At 36.5% G+C, this 14,252-nt stretch overlaps 1 protein-coding gene across 1 annotated transcript in view; it reads left to right on the plus strand.

Moving 5' to 3' along the window:
- The window catches only part of CDH8 (cadherin 8), a 1,308,359-nt gene that overhangs the window by 53,255 nt on the left and 1,240,852 nt on the right, over window positions 1-14,252 (plus strand). The gene's annotated exons all lie outside the window — the stretch shown is intronic.

Raw genomic sequence — 14,252 nt, forward strand, 5'->3', positions numbered from 1 at the left:
GGTTGTTGAGAGCTAGACCATAAAGAAGGTGGAGTGCCAAAGAACTGATACCTTCGAGCTATATGGTGCTGGAAATGACTCCTGTGAATCCCCTGAAGAGCAAGGAGATCAAACTAGTCAATTTAAGGGAAATCAATCCTGAATCCCCGTTGGGAGGACTGATGCTGAAGCTAAACCTCCAGTATTCTGGTCACCTAATGTGAACAGTTAACTCATTGGAAAAGTCCCTGATGCTGAGAATGATTGAGGACAGAAGGAGAAGAGAGCATCAGAGGATGAGATGGCTGGATGGCAACACTGATGCAATGAACATGAACTTCAGTAAACTTAGAGAGATAGTGAGGGACAGAGAGGCCTGGCATGCTGCAGTCCGTGGGGTTGCAAAGATTCGGACACGACTGGGCAACTGAACAATGAACAACAATATTAAATTTAAAAAAATAATGTTGCATTTATAATTTATTTTTGATCATCATGTAGTCTATATGTTCATTCATATAAGATCCCATATCTAAAGTGAGGTTTGCTAAAATAATAATAATAAATGATACAGGTAACAAATGCTGTGTAGATTTAGTAAAATATTTTAGTTCATCGAGGAAGTGAAAATTCACATCCATTGCTTCATAATCTTTATGTATTTTGTGTTTCATTATTCATTTTCTTTACTTTGAGGACATAGAACTTAGGAGTCCCCAGTTACCACTGAGATGCTGGAATTTTGAATGCAACTGTGTGAAACAAGAGATTCAGTATATTATTGAATCATATTATTTTTAAAGCACATCTTCATGGTAGGGAATATAGATTAAGCACATGGTTTTCAAGTTGCATATAGTGCTATTTTAAAAGATGGATTCTTTGGACCTGAGATATGTGGTAGTATCACTGATGTAGGGCAAGTGAGTATGGAGAAAATGCTGGCTATTACCTTGTGTTTTTTGAAGGCACAAGATAATCATGGATTTGTATATAAGAAAAAATGAGGATGTACTCCCTGAATATCCAATTAAGCTCTTGCAATACCCAATCAATGTGGATTTGGCCTACAATTGCCCAGGTCCATTTCTTTCCCAGGAAAAAAGATGATGTTCAGCGAGGGCCTTGGGTATAGTTTCCTAAGTGTCTTTCTGAGATACCTTGAGAACTTAAGCTGTATGAACAATCAATAATGTCTTTTCTCAAAGTATATGCCCAGTAATGGTATCACTGGGTCATACATAGTTCAAAAAGACACATGTACCTCAGTGTTCATTGCAGCACTATTTGCAATAGCCAGGACATGGAAGCCACCTAAATGTCTATCAACAGAAGAATGAATAAAAAAGATGTGGTATATAAAGACAATGGAACATTACTCAGTCATAAAAAGGAAAGAAATTGGATCATTTGCAGTGATATGTATGAACCTAGAGTCTGTCATACAGAGTGAAGTAAGTCAGAAAGATAAAAACAAATAAAGTATATTAACACATATATATGGAATCTAGAAAAATGGTATGGATGAAACTATTTCCAGGGCAGAAAGTGTAGAGAGTGGACATGGGGACATGGGGACATGGGGACATGGGGAAAGTGAGGGGGACAAATTGAAAGAGTATAGATAGCTAGTGGGAAGCTGCTGTATAGCACGGGAAGCTCAGCTTGGTCTCTTTGATGACCTAGAGGGATAGGATGAGGGAGTGGTGGGAGGGAGGCTCAAGAAGGAGGGGATATAGGTATACTTATAGCTGATTCACATTGTTGTACAGCAGAAACTAATGCAGCATTGCAAAGCAGTTATGCTCCAATTAAAAAATAAAATATTAAAAAAATAATAACTTTTACCCAGAGACCTAGAATCCTTCAGGAGCAAAGAGAGAACATGATCATCCTTCTATGAAAAGCAGTTGTTATTATCAGGACAATAGGTTAGCGTAGTAGCAGAGAGGGTTTGACAGACCAGCCTTCACTACCCTGTCCCCTCCTTTAATTTCCTTCCCACTGCCACCATTAGGAGAACTTTGACCTTGAATTGGAGAGTGTAGATGATCCAAAGGAAAATAATTGTTTTTTTAAACTTTGTTCTTGTCTTCTGTTCCCAGATGGATGGTAAGGTTGTTAAGCGCTTGCTGTGTTTTAGCTCCATTAATAAATACCTAATACACATTTATCATTAAATACACAAGATAACCATATGAAGTTAGAATACTATTATTTTCCTCCCTTTCCTGATAGGAACTGCTGTATAATGGACTTTATAAATTTTCCATATATCTTAGCGTGTCTGAGTGGTGGGGTAGGACTGTATGGCTCTACAGCTTATGCTCATGACCTCGTTCTGTGGAGAGACTGTGAGCCTGTGCCCCACACTGCACCCATTATAGTGGTCTGTACACAATAATAGCTAGGTTCATCTTGTTACTCTAATAAAAAGTAATATATTTTCATTCGCTCACCAAGTATGTGTTCAACCATTGAATGAGGTCCAGATTTTTTTTTTTAATATTTATTTATTTGGGTCTGTTGGAGCTTAGCTTATTTAACTTATATGCAGAGTACATCATGAGAAATGCTAGACTGGATGAAGCATAAGCTGGAATCAAGATTGCTGGGTGAAATATCAATAACCTCAGATATGCAGATGACACCACCCTTATGGCAGAAAATGAAGAAGAACTAAAGAGCCTCTTGATGAAAGTGAAAGAGGAGAGTGAAAAGTTGGCTTAAAGCTCAACATTCAGAAAACTAAGATCACAGCATCTGGTCCCATCACTTGATGGCAAATAGATGGAGAAACAGTGGAAACAGTGTCAGACTTTATATTTTTGGGTTCCAAAATCACTGCAGGTGGTGATTGCAGCCATGAAATTAAAAGACACTCCTTGGAAGGAAAGTTGTGACCAACCTAGAGAACATATTAAAAAGCAGAGACATTACTTTGTCAACAAAGGTCTGTCTAGTCAAGGCTATGGTTTTTCCAGTAGTCAAGTATGGATGGGAGAGTTGGACTATAAAGAAAGCTGAGTGTCAAAGAATTGATGCTTTTGAACTATGGAGTTTGAGAATTCTCTTGAGAGTCTCTTGGACTGCAAGGAGATCCAACCAGTCCATCCTAAAGGAAATTAGTCCTGAACATTCATTGGAAGGACTGATGTTGAAGCTGAGACTCCAATACTTTGGCCACCTGATGTGAAGAGCTGACTCATTTGAAAAGACCCTGATACTGGGAAAGATTGAAGGTGGGAGGAGAAGGGTACAACAGAGGATGAGATGACTGGATGGCATCACGGACTCAGTAGACGTGAGTTTGAATAAACTCCAGGAGTTGGTGATGGACAGGGAGGCATGGCATGCTGCAGTCCATGGGGTCACAAAGAGTCAGACATGACTGAATGACTGAATGAACTGAACTGTAACTTAGTTGTGGCACATAGGATCTTTTTGTATGTGTGGTGAACAGACTCTCTGGTTGTGGCTCACTGGCTTAGTTGCTTTGTAGCATGTGGGATCTTAGTTCCCTGACCAGGTATTGAACCTGAATCCCCTGCATTGAAAGGCAGATTCTTAACCACTGACTACACAGGGAAGTCCCCACAGATTATTTTATTTTTAACAGCATAGTTTGAGCCGTGTGTATATGTACAGCAATTTGTGAATAACATTAGTCTAGAGGTGGAGAGGTGGGAAACAAATGAAGGAAATAGCTGTTATGAGAGAGTTTTTTCATACTGTTCAACATGGTCACATGAGGAGATACATAACTATGCCTGGGGTGTGGGGTGGAGTCAGGGATGTTCCCGAGAAAAGGCAATGATGAAATGCATCTTGAAGAGTAAATGAAGATTAAGAGGATTTGATGGGGTGGGGGGGCGAAGTAGCAGCATGCTTGGTAGAGGAAATTGCTGGTGGAAATGTGTGTTAGAGAATAGCACATTTGGAGAAACTGAGTAATTGCGCTGGTGATTTTAACCATCTATTAAACTCTTCACCTGATACAGATGTACTGTAGAATCCTGGAATATCTGAAAAGGAGAAAAAAGCTTTATGATGCAATAATCACCTGGATGTAAGGAAAGGAGACATAGGAGAGATACTTTAAAAGCCTCAGGAAGCTGCTCCAGATCTGGTGACAGACGGTTCTGAATATGTAGGAGGCCTGACATTCTCCCTCTTTGTTCTGTGTTGGCGAGTTAAAGCTGTACTTTTTGAGATAGGATTGTCTCAAAGGAGGGGTCATGGAGCCCTTTGATGAGTCAACATGAAATGTGTCTTAATTTCAGGGAACCACATGGCAAGTTATTGTAAAGGTGAGCATTATATTTTAAAATAATTGCCCCAAAGTGCTCAATTACATGTTTCTGAGTAACAACATCTGTTAGTTGGAAAATAAAGATCAAGCTCCCAGTCTCTCCAATGTACCCTTAAGTGATGAATAAACAGATTAAAGCATTTTATAAAATATATCTTACATTTGAAGTGACGTTTTGCTGAATAGGATTAGTCCAACAAGGTGGATATAAAGAAATGAGCTTTCTGATTTTTACTATTTTTACACCATTTTTTGTAGTTCTACGGGTGTTTAGTAGAAAGAGCCTTAGAGTCAGAGAGACTGGATGTGTGAATGAGTTGCTTAACACCTCCTGTCTTCTCAATTATAAGACAAGAATAATAAAAATAGCTCTCTCACATGGGTTTGAGGGGACTAAATGAATTAATATGTGAAAGCATCTGTCTACAAGTCTCAGATGTAGTGGTTTAACACATGCTCATTTTCTTCCTTCTATCTGTTATTGATGTTTTCAAAGTAAGTATAACATAACTCCCTCCCACCGTAAATGTAAATTACTTAGCCATGCCCAGTAGGCACTCAGTCTATATCGGATGCCTCATGAAATTAACTGTAGATTTTCTCATATTTTTTTTTTTGTCAGTAAGGCTCAAATTTTTAGAAGGAAATATTGCCTAATTGGCCTCTGAAAAATTCTGGTGCTGGTGTTTTGATTATGCCCATATTATTAATAGCAGGGGGAAGGTTTATGACAGAAACAAACTTCAAAGGCAGCAGGCATCATATAAGTCCATCTAGTGTTAATCAGTAGAAGAGAATTCACAGGTGACGTCTAAGAGGAAAAGAAAGAAATAGGATAGATCCCAGGGGAGATGTAAGTGCTCTGGCTACTTTGAAAACTAACGCATCCCCAAATGACTTGGTTCAGACATCAGTCTTTTAGCCAGATATGTTGTTATTTTATTTTTGAATGGATAACAAATATATCGTCATCGATCAAAATTCACTAGAAAATAAACTAATTTAATAAAAAAGTTGAATATCAATAGATCTTTCAAATAAAAACATTAAAAAAAATTCACAAAACACAAGATGTTATATAGGAAAAAACTGCCTCCTATCTCTACTCCAGATAACCAGTTTCCCTACCTGGAGGCAGTCCATATTGTTTTCTTAAGTATCTTTCAGAGAAAAACACCTACAAGCACAAATACTTTTCCTTCTCTTTTTTTATTAAACAAATTGAAGTATACTAGGCACATTTTTCAGACCTTTGAATTCTTTATTGAAAAACACAACTTGGATCAATTCTTACTGATACAGAAATTACTCTGATATGTGCAACTGAGAAAGTGCGTAGACCCTAGAATCTGTGTATGACACCACATAAGCATCACTTACTTTCTATTTCAGTGGTATGGCATACCTGAATCTTCCCAGGGCTTGTTCACATTGTCATAAATACACATTTATCAATTAGGTTATTTATTTGTTGCTTTAATCTACTTCAGAGAGAACTTTAAAAGCAGAGTAAAAGTAATCCTAGGGGCAGCTTGGTTGCAAAATATCCTCTTATACTTTTTTTTGGAGCCACTAACACCTCTGTATGTAATTTATCTGAAAATAATTCCTAATATATGAATATTTTGTGTTCATATATTTATAGAAGGACTTTTGTGATTACAATTCTCTATTCAAACAGTGAGTCTCTAGGGACCAAGAAAACTTTCCTTTACAGACACAAGATGCTCCCAGATGCTGATTGTTTCTACCATTCACAGGGCATAGAGAAACCAGGCCCTATTGGTTTGCATTTTTATGAAGGAGGAAATTCCAGGTGGAATCATGGCCATGAAGTGTCATAGAGTTTGAGTTCTGCAGCTGTCGCAGCAAGCAAATCTTGGAAGGAGTGATTCAGAGATTTTATTACATGTTTAGGGAACCATTGTTTTCAAGTGGAATGATGAATACAGGCAGATTTCAAAAATATGTGGGGAAAAATTATACCTAATTGGTCACTTGCATATGCATATGGTATGTCAACCCTGAAATTCAGTCTAGACAGCATTCCTGGAATATCCACTGTGTACCAGATTTTGTGCTAGGTCATGGGATTGCAGAAACATAAAAATGCATTTTTGACTATGTAATAGAGGAAGATGTGATAATCTAGCCTAAGTCTACACCAAGTTGAGCAAGGTCAACTTCTCTAAAATCAGCCAGAAGATAGGCCATAAATGTGATTATTGTGAAGCTGACTCTTAAGAGATGAATGGAAGCTCTCAAAGAGATAAATTCAGAATAGGGTAAATCAGACAAAAACTTATTAGTCTACGTTAAAAATAACAAGCTGAGTTCAGGGATTTGTGGGAGGTCTTAGGGCTAGAACTTAACTCATCTTGAAGAATAAGGTTGAATTCCTGGGGAAGGTGATACTTGAGCTATGACTTTAATAAAAAGTAGGTGTTTTAGCACAAAAGTAAATAAAGTGCCTTCTGGAGAACAAATACAAAAAGCTAGACTTCGGAGGCATGATAGAGTGTTCGGTTTTTGGAAAGAGCGTTGGGTTTTTGGATAATTCCAAGTAATTCTTAATGAGATTCAGGGTGAGAAAGGATCTGGGAAAACAGGAGAGATTGGAATGATTATGTTACCAGGGATCTTGTACAAAGCACAGAGAGTGGGGGCACAAAAAGTTGACTTGAACACTACAGGATGAAAGCTACAGTAATTCACCTTCCAATAGTTAAAATGAAAAAATGTCAGTTATTGACGTTAAATAACCACAACTAATCACCATAATTGTTGGAAGGTAGCTAGCTCGAGAAAGCCTGAAATAAGGGAGTCATATGTCATGCAATGCCAGCTGTTGCTTCCCCCCATCTTTTTTTTTTAATTAAAGCAAAACAGTTCATCTATTCCCCCATTTCCACCCCTCACAGCCTCTGGCAACTACCAATCCGAGATCTCTATATCTATGACTTTTTTTTTAAAAATCTCTCTATCTCTCTCTCTGTTTATATTGGACACATAAGAGAGATCATATGGTATTTATCTTTCTCAGTCGGACTTATTTCACCTATCATTAAGCCCCCTGAATCTATCCATGTTGTTCCAAATGGCAAGTTTGTTTTTATGATTGAATAATATTGCATTTCATATGATTATGTGTGTTTGTGTGTATATATATATATGTGTATTTATAAACACAAACACACACTTGCTATTTGTTTATCCATTCATCCTTTGATGGATACTTAGTTTGTTTCTATGTCTTGGTAATGGTAAGTAATTCTGCAATGAACACGTGGGAACATATATTACTTTTATGGAAGTGTTTTTTTTTTTTTTCATTTTCTTTGAAAAAATGCCCAGAAGTATAATTGCTAGGTCATATTATAGTTTGATTTTTAATGCTTTAAGGAATTTTCATACCTCCTTCCATAGCACTGTATCAATTTATAATCCCACCAACAGTGCACAGAGTTTCCCTTTTCTCCATATCCTTTCCAACACTTGATATTTCTAGTCTTTTTTCCAATAGCTATTATAACAGTTGTGAGATGATTATCTTATTGTGGTTTTGATTTGCATTTCCCTATGGTTAATGATGTAGAACATCTTTTGATGTGTCTGTTGGTCATCTCTATGTCTTCTTTGGAAAAAATGACTATCCAGATCTTCTGCCCATTTTTAGAATGGGATTTTTGTTTTGCTTTGTTTTTTGAGTTTGTATGAATTCTTTATATACTTTGAATATTAGCTCCTTATCAGATATATTATTTGAAAATTTTTCTCCCATTCATTAGGTTGCTGTTTTATTTTGTTGAAGGTTTTCTTTGTCATACAGAAGGGATTTTTGTTTCTGTTTTTTTTTAGTTTGACTCAGTTCCACCTACTTATTTTTTGTTGTTGTTGCTTTTGCTTTTGGTGTCAGGTAAAAATTATTATCACTAAGTCATAATGTCAAGGAGCTTACTACCTATGTTTTCTTCTAGAAGTTTTATGTTCTTAGGTCTTACATTCAAGTCTTTAATTCATTTTAAGTTAACTTATGTATATGGTAATAAAGGTTCAGTTTCATTCTATCTCATGTGACTGTCCAATTTTCCCAATGCTGTTTATTGAAGAGACTGTCCTCTCCCCATTGCATATTCTTAGCTCTTTTGTTGTAAATTTGTTGGCCATTTATGTGTGGTTGTGTATGTAGTCTCTCTGTTCTGTTCCATTGATCAATGTGTCTGTTTTTGTGTCCATACCACACTGTTTTAATTACTATAGCTCTGTAATATTGTTTGAAATCAGGGACTGTGATGCCTCTCCAGCTTTGTTGTACTTTGCCAAGAGTGCTTTGTCTTTATGAAGTCTTTTAAGGTTCTGCACAAATACTAGAATCATTCGCTTTATTTTTGTGAAAAATGCCATTGCAATTTTGATAGGGATTGCATTGAATCTATAGATGGTTTTAGGTAGTATGGACATTTTAAAAATATTGTTTCTACCAAATAGAAAGCCCAGAGATAAACCCACGCACCTATGGACACCTTATCTTTGACAAAGGAGGCAAGAATATACAATGGAGAAAAGATAATCTCTTTAACAAGTGGTGCTGGGAAAACTGATCAACCACTTGTAAAAGAATGAAACTAGAACACTTCCTAACACCATACACAAAAATAAACTCAAAATGGATTAAAGATCTAAACGTAAGACCAGAAACTATAAAACTCCTAGAGGAAAACATAGGCAAAACACTCCCCGACATAAATCACAGCAGGATCCTCCATGACCCACCTCCCAGAATATTGGAAATAAAAGCAAAAATAAACAAATGGGACCTAGTTAAAATTAAAAGCTTTTGCAAAGCAAAGGGAATATAAGCAAGGTGAAAAGACAGCCTTCAGAATGGGAGAAAATAATATCAAATGAAGCAACAGACAAACAATTAATATCAAAAATTTACAAGCAACTCCTGCAGCTGAATTCCAGAAAAATAAATGACGCAATCAAAAAATGGGCCAAAGAACTAAACAAACATTTCTCCAAAGAAGACATACAGATGGCTAACAAACACATGAAAAGATGCTCAACATCACTCTTTATTAGAGAAATGCAAATCAAAACCACAATGAGGTACCATTTCACACCAGTCAGAATGGCTGCTATCCAAAAGTCTACAAGCAATAAATGCTGGAGAGGGTGTGGAGAAAAGGGAACCCTCTTACACTGTTGGTGGGAATGCAAACTAGTACAGCCACTATGGAGAACAGTGTGGAGATTCCCACTGCTGGGCATACACACTGAGGAAACCAGAATTGAAAGAGACGGGTGTACCCCAATGTTCATCGCAGCACTGTTTACAATAGCCAGGACTTGGAAGCAACCTAGATGTCCATCAGCAGACGAATGGATAAGGAAGCTGTGGTACATATACACAATGGAATATTACTCAGCCATTAAAAAGAATACATTTGAATCAGTTCTATTGAGATGGATGAAACTGGAGCCCATAATACAGAGTGAAGTAAGCCAGAAAGAAAAACACCAATACAGTATACTAATGCATATATATGGAATTTGAAAGATTGTAACGATAAACCTATATGTGAGACAGAATAAGAGACACAGATGCATAGAACAGTCTTATGGACTCTGAGGGAGAAGGTGAGGGTGGGATGTTCTGGGACAATAGCATTGAACATGTATATTACCATATGTGAAACAGAACACCATTCCATGTTCGATGCATGAGACAAATGCTCAGGGCTGGGGCAATGGGATGACGCAGAGGGATGGGATGGGGAGGGAGGTGGGAGGGTGGTTCAGGATGGGGAACACATGTAAACCCATGGCTGATTCATGTCAATGTATGGCAAAAACTACTACAATATTGTAAAGTAATTAGCCCCCAACTAAAATAAATAAATTTATTAAAAAAAAATAAAAAATAAAAAAAAGTAGAAATAAATAAATAAAAATATTGTTTCTAATTCACAAGCATGGATAATCTTTCCATTTATTTGTATAGTCTTTTGCTCTGATTTCTTTCATTAATGTCTTGTAGTTTTTAGTATCCTTCTTTTTCCTCTTTGTTTGTCTTCTGTTACTGACATGCAGAGGTTTCACGCTGTGTCCTACTGTGGTCAGGCCTTCCGATAGCATGTAACACGACAGCTGACAAGCCAAGACTGAACACAACCAGATCTAGAACTCATGTGTCAAGACAGCTTTTCTCACTCAGCAATAGTAGAAAAGTCCCAGAGGAAAACCTGATTTGTCTGCCTTGGTCACATGCTTGCCTTCTCCTAAGTCTTCTGGGCTGAGATATGATATGCAGAGACTAGTCCATTCCAGGTTATGTATCAGGAGACCATGTCAGTTACCAGAAAGATGTAAAGAGGAATTTTAGGCAAAGATTTTAGTCCACAATGAGATAAATATTAAAAGTCTTGGGTAACTGTAACCATATGCGGTATTTTTATTTCAGCAAATTCTGGAAACTATCACAGTATATCTGTATCTATAAGATGATGAGACTATTAAATAGACTAATAATCAATCTATGATATTAACACATTTGAATTCAGCTCTTCTAGCTCTGAAACCAGCCTCTTCTGTCTCCCTTGTCCCCTAGCTCTTTGAATGACAGACACTATTTATCTCCTAGACTCTGAAGCCATGCAATTGTTTATTTTTTTTTGTTTCTTCTCTTCTTCAATCTCCATATTGGATCAATAGTTAATTCCTGTTGACTGAACTTAGAAATAATTTCTGGCTTATGAAATTCTGACACATGCTACAAGATCAGTAGTTCTTGAACATGCTATGCTAAATGAAATAAACCAGACACAAGAGACAAAAACTATATGATTCCTGTAATGTGAGGTTCCTAGAGTAATCATACAGACAGAAAGTAGAATGATGGTTGCCAAGAGCAGAGGGAAGCAAGAATAGGGAGTTATGATTTAATGGGTACAGAGTTTCATTTTGGGAAGATGAAAATTTTCTGGAGATAACAGGTGTTAATGATTGTGCAGGCCTCCCAGGTGGCACTAGTGGTAAAGAACCCACCTGCCAATGCAGGAGATGAAAGAGATATGGGCTCAATTCTTGGGTTGGGAAGATCCCCTGGAAGAGGGCATAGCAATCCACTCCAGTATTCTTGCCTGGCAAATTCCACGGATAGAGGAACCTGGCAGGCTACAGTCCATAGGGTCGCAAAGAGTCAGACGTGACTGAAGCAACTTAGCACAATGGTTGTATAACAATTTGAATTTCTTAATGCCAGTGAACTATATTCCCAAACATGGTTAAAATGATTGATTTTATATTGCAGATATTTTACCATATTAAAAAAAATTATCTCTGGCTCTATCTCCCTATTTCTCTCCACTGAACTTTTCTTGTGCTGGTTAACATCATCTCTCACTGGTGCAATTAAAATGGGCTACTAACTGGATACTCTACCTCTATCTTCCCCATCTATTGCCCACCATGAAATGTTGCATACCAGTAATTCTTCAAAAATACGTGATTTTGCCATTCCCTTATGCAAATTATGCAGGGCCCTCAAGTAACTAACATGGTCCTTGTATGGTTCACAAGGTGCTTTATGATCTCCCCGGACCCCTGAAGACTGATACATTGAAATCTTTTGAAAGTGAAATCTAATTTCCTGGATATGCTCCCTATTATGGTTTTGCCCCTAGGCTGTTACATTGCCATTTCCTCTTCTGGGATCACAAATATATGTCCCTACTTTGAGAATAGGAGGTGTATCTCACTGATTTTTCAATTATATTCCCATCCCGTGGCACAGTGGGCTGGGCCCTGGCAGTAGAATACATATATATATGTAGATACATGCACAGATATGTATTTGAAGAATGTTTTATATTTATTTTTAAAATAGGTATGAGAATGGGTAAATGCACTTAAGAAAACATTCGTTATAAACAAAAAAGGAGTATTAAGTCATATCCTAAGGACTGTGAAAGGAATAAGACATTTGGAGTTTCCTTTAGCTCTCAGGATAGAGCTAAAATCTTTTGTTATTAATAGAATTGCTCCTGCTATTCAACAAACATTTACTCTGTGCCCCCAGAATAATAACTGCATCAAAGGAGTAATTTCTTCTGCCTATGTACTTCTGTATCTTTATTGTTTATATAAGTGCCAGGCATATCTTCTCAATGTGTTCAATAAATTTGTTGGATAATGTGTGCACTGCAGAAAAGAGCAAGTGCAAGGTATTATGGGAGAACACAAGGGCGAATCTTAGTTTCTGTCCTCAGTGTGTGTTTGATCTAATGGAAGAGTTTACTGTAGATATGATATTTTCTATTTTAGATATGCTTTGTATATAATTGTATATGGTAAAAAGTAATAATTATGCTTAAAAATTTTTATCCAGAGTTCCAACACAAACATGTTTTAGTTTCCCATTTGTCAATTCAGGAATGAATCACATCAAATATATATTGAGATAAAGATACACGATGGATAAAATAAGTGGAGAACATTGAGCAAAATGGTATTCTTTTCCAGAAAATAGTGACTATCACAGACCCAGAGGAAATTGAAAAGGGCTATCTTAATTTTTTTTATAAAAGACTGAAGCCTGAATAAGCCACAAATTGCTTACAAAGAACTCCAAAGTAAAATAGGATTGGCAGCCAGATTCTGCCCATTGCTTCAAGTGCTATCACAGTTCACTCTTCGCCATGGCTGGTATGCATGTTTCAGCTCATTTCTTACCATTATAAATAATTCATTAGATGCTATATGTAATTCACAATCTTCCCTGAAGATTGGAAGTCACAGGCATGCCCATGCCTCATGGTTCCAGCTGTTTGTGAGTGTTGCTTTTGAGTGCCAGGGATATGGTTCAGTAAATTATCAGAAGCATATTAATTAGGTGTTTTTCATTAGGCAGTACTGCAAGAAAGATCAGCAACAAAATGTTAACTGGTAGATGATCTGATTTGTTGCGTATCTTATAAAACAAAACCAAACAAGATTTGGTACAAGTTCATAATCTCTGTTGCATTAATTAATTCTGGTATTTACTAATGAACTCTAATATTAATAAATTAACTTATGCATAACGAATATTGGATCATGAAATGATATTTTTATGTTTAACTTTTTGCCTTGTCCCTAGAATTTAAAATTAGAATAAACATTAGTGCATTCTGCTCATTAAGGATGACATAGCTGAAGCCCAGAGATGAGATGAAATGTAACTTACCCAAGGTTACATTTCTAAATATTTCGGAGAAAAAAACAAACACAAAATCCTTGAATTCATATTCCCTGGCATGACTGACTTCCTTCCCTCCCTTCTGCCTTTTCTTTACTTCCCTTCCTTCCTTTTCTTGTTGTGATTTGATAATTTGCTTTCCAATAGAATAGAGGAATGCAAATATTCAAATATGTGAAAATCTGGATTTTTTTTTCTCAAAATACATTTTCTAAGACCAAGTGCATCAGAATTGCCTAAGGTGCATATTAAAGTAAAGATAATTGGCTCCCATAAAAGACTTACAGAACTAGAATTCTTATGGTGTCACCCCAAAATAACATGATTATTAAGTTTATTAAGTTTCCAAAGTGATATTTAAATAGTCACTGTTGAGACCCACAACTCTAAATGAGTGTCATCACATTTTTTATATCATCTTCCAGATCATATGAGCACTCTTGGCTCAATGGAAGCTGAGACTTAACTCTGTTTTGTTCATTGCTATATTCTAAACACTCAAGTCTGGTATTACAAAACCAAGCACAAGACGAATAAAAAATGCTTGTAAACATGAATGATTGTATGCCTAAGCAAATAAATGAAAAAGGAATGTTAAAGTAACCAGTGCTAAGGTTGAGTTTTCCAAAGGTTAAAAAAAATGGATATGGTTATTATACATATTGAAATGAACACATTTCAGAGATTTTATTCAACTCACTAATTAATGAAGTGACTAGT

The sequence above is a fragment of the Giraffa tippelskirchi genome, chromosome 7 (genome assembly GCF_054371585.1).
Source record: "Giraffa tippelskirchi isolate mGirTip1 chromosome 7, T2T-mGirTip1v1.2.pri, whole genome shotgun sequence".
NCBI classification, from domain to species: Eukaryota; Metazoa; Chordata; class Mammalia; order Artiodactyla; family Giraffidae; genus Giraffa; species Giraffa tippelskirchi.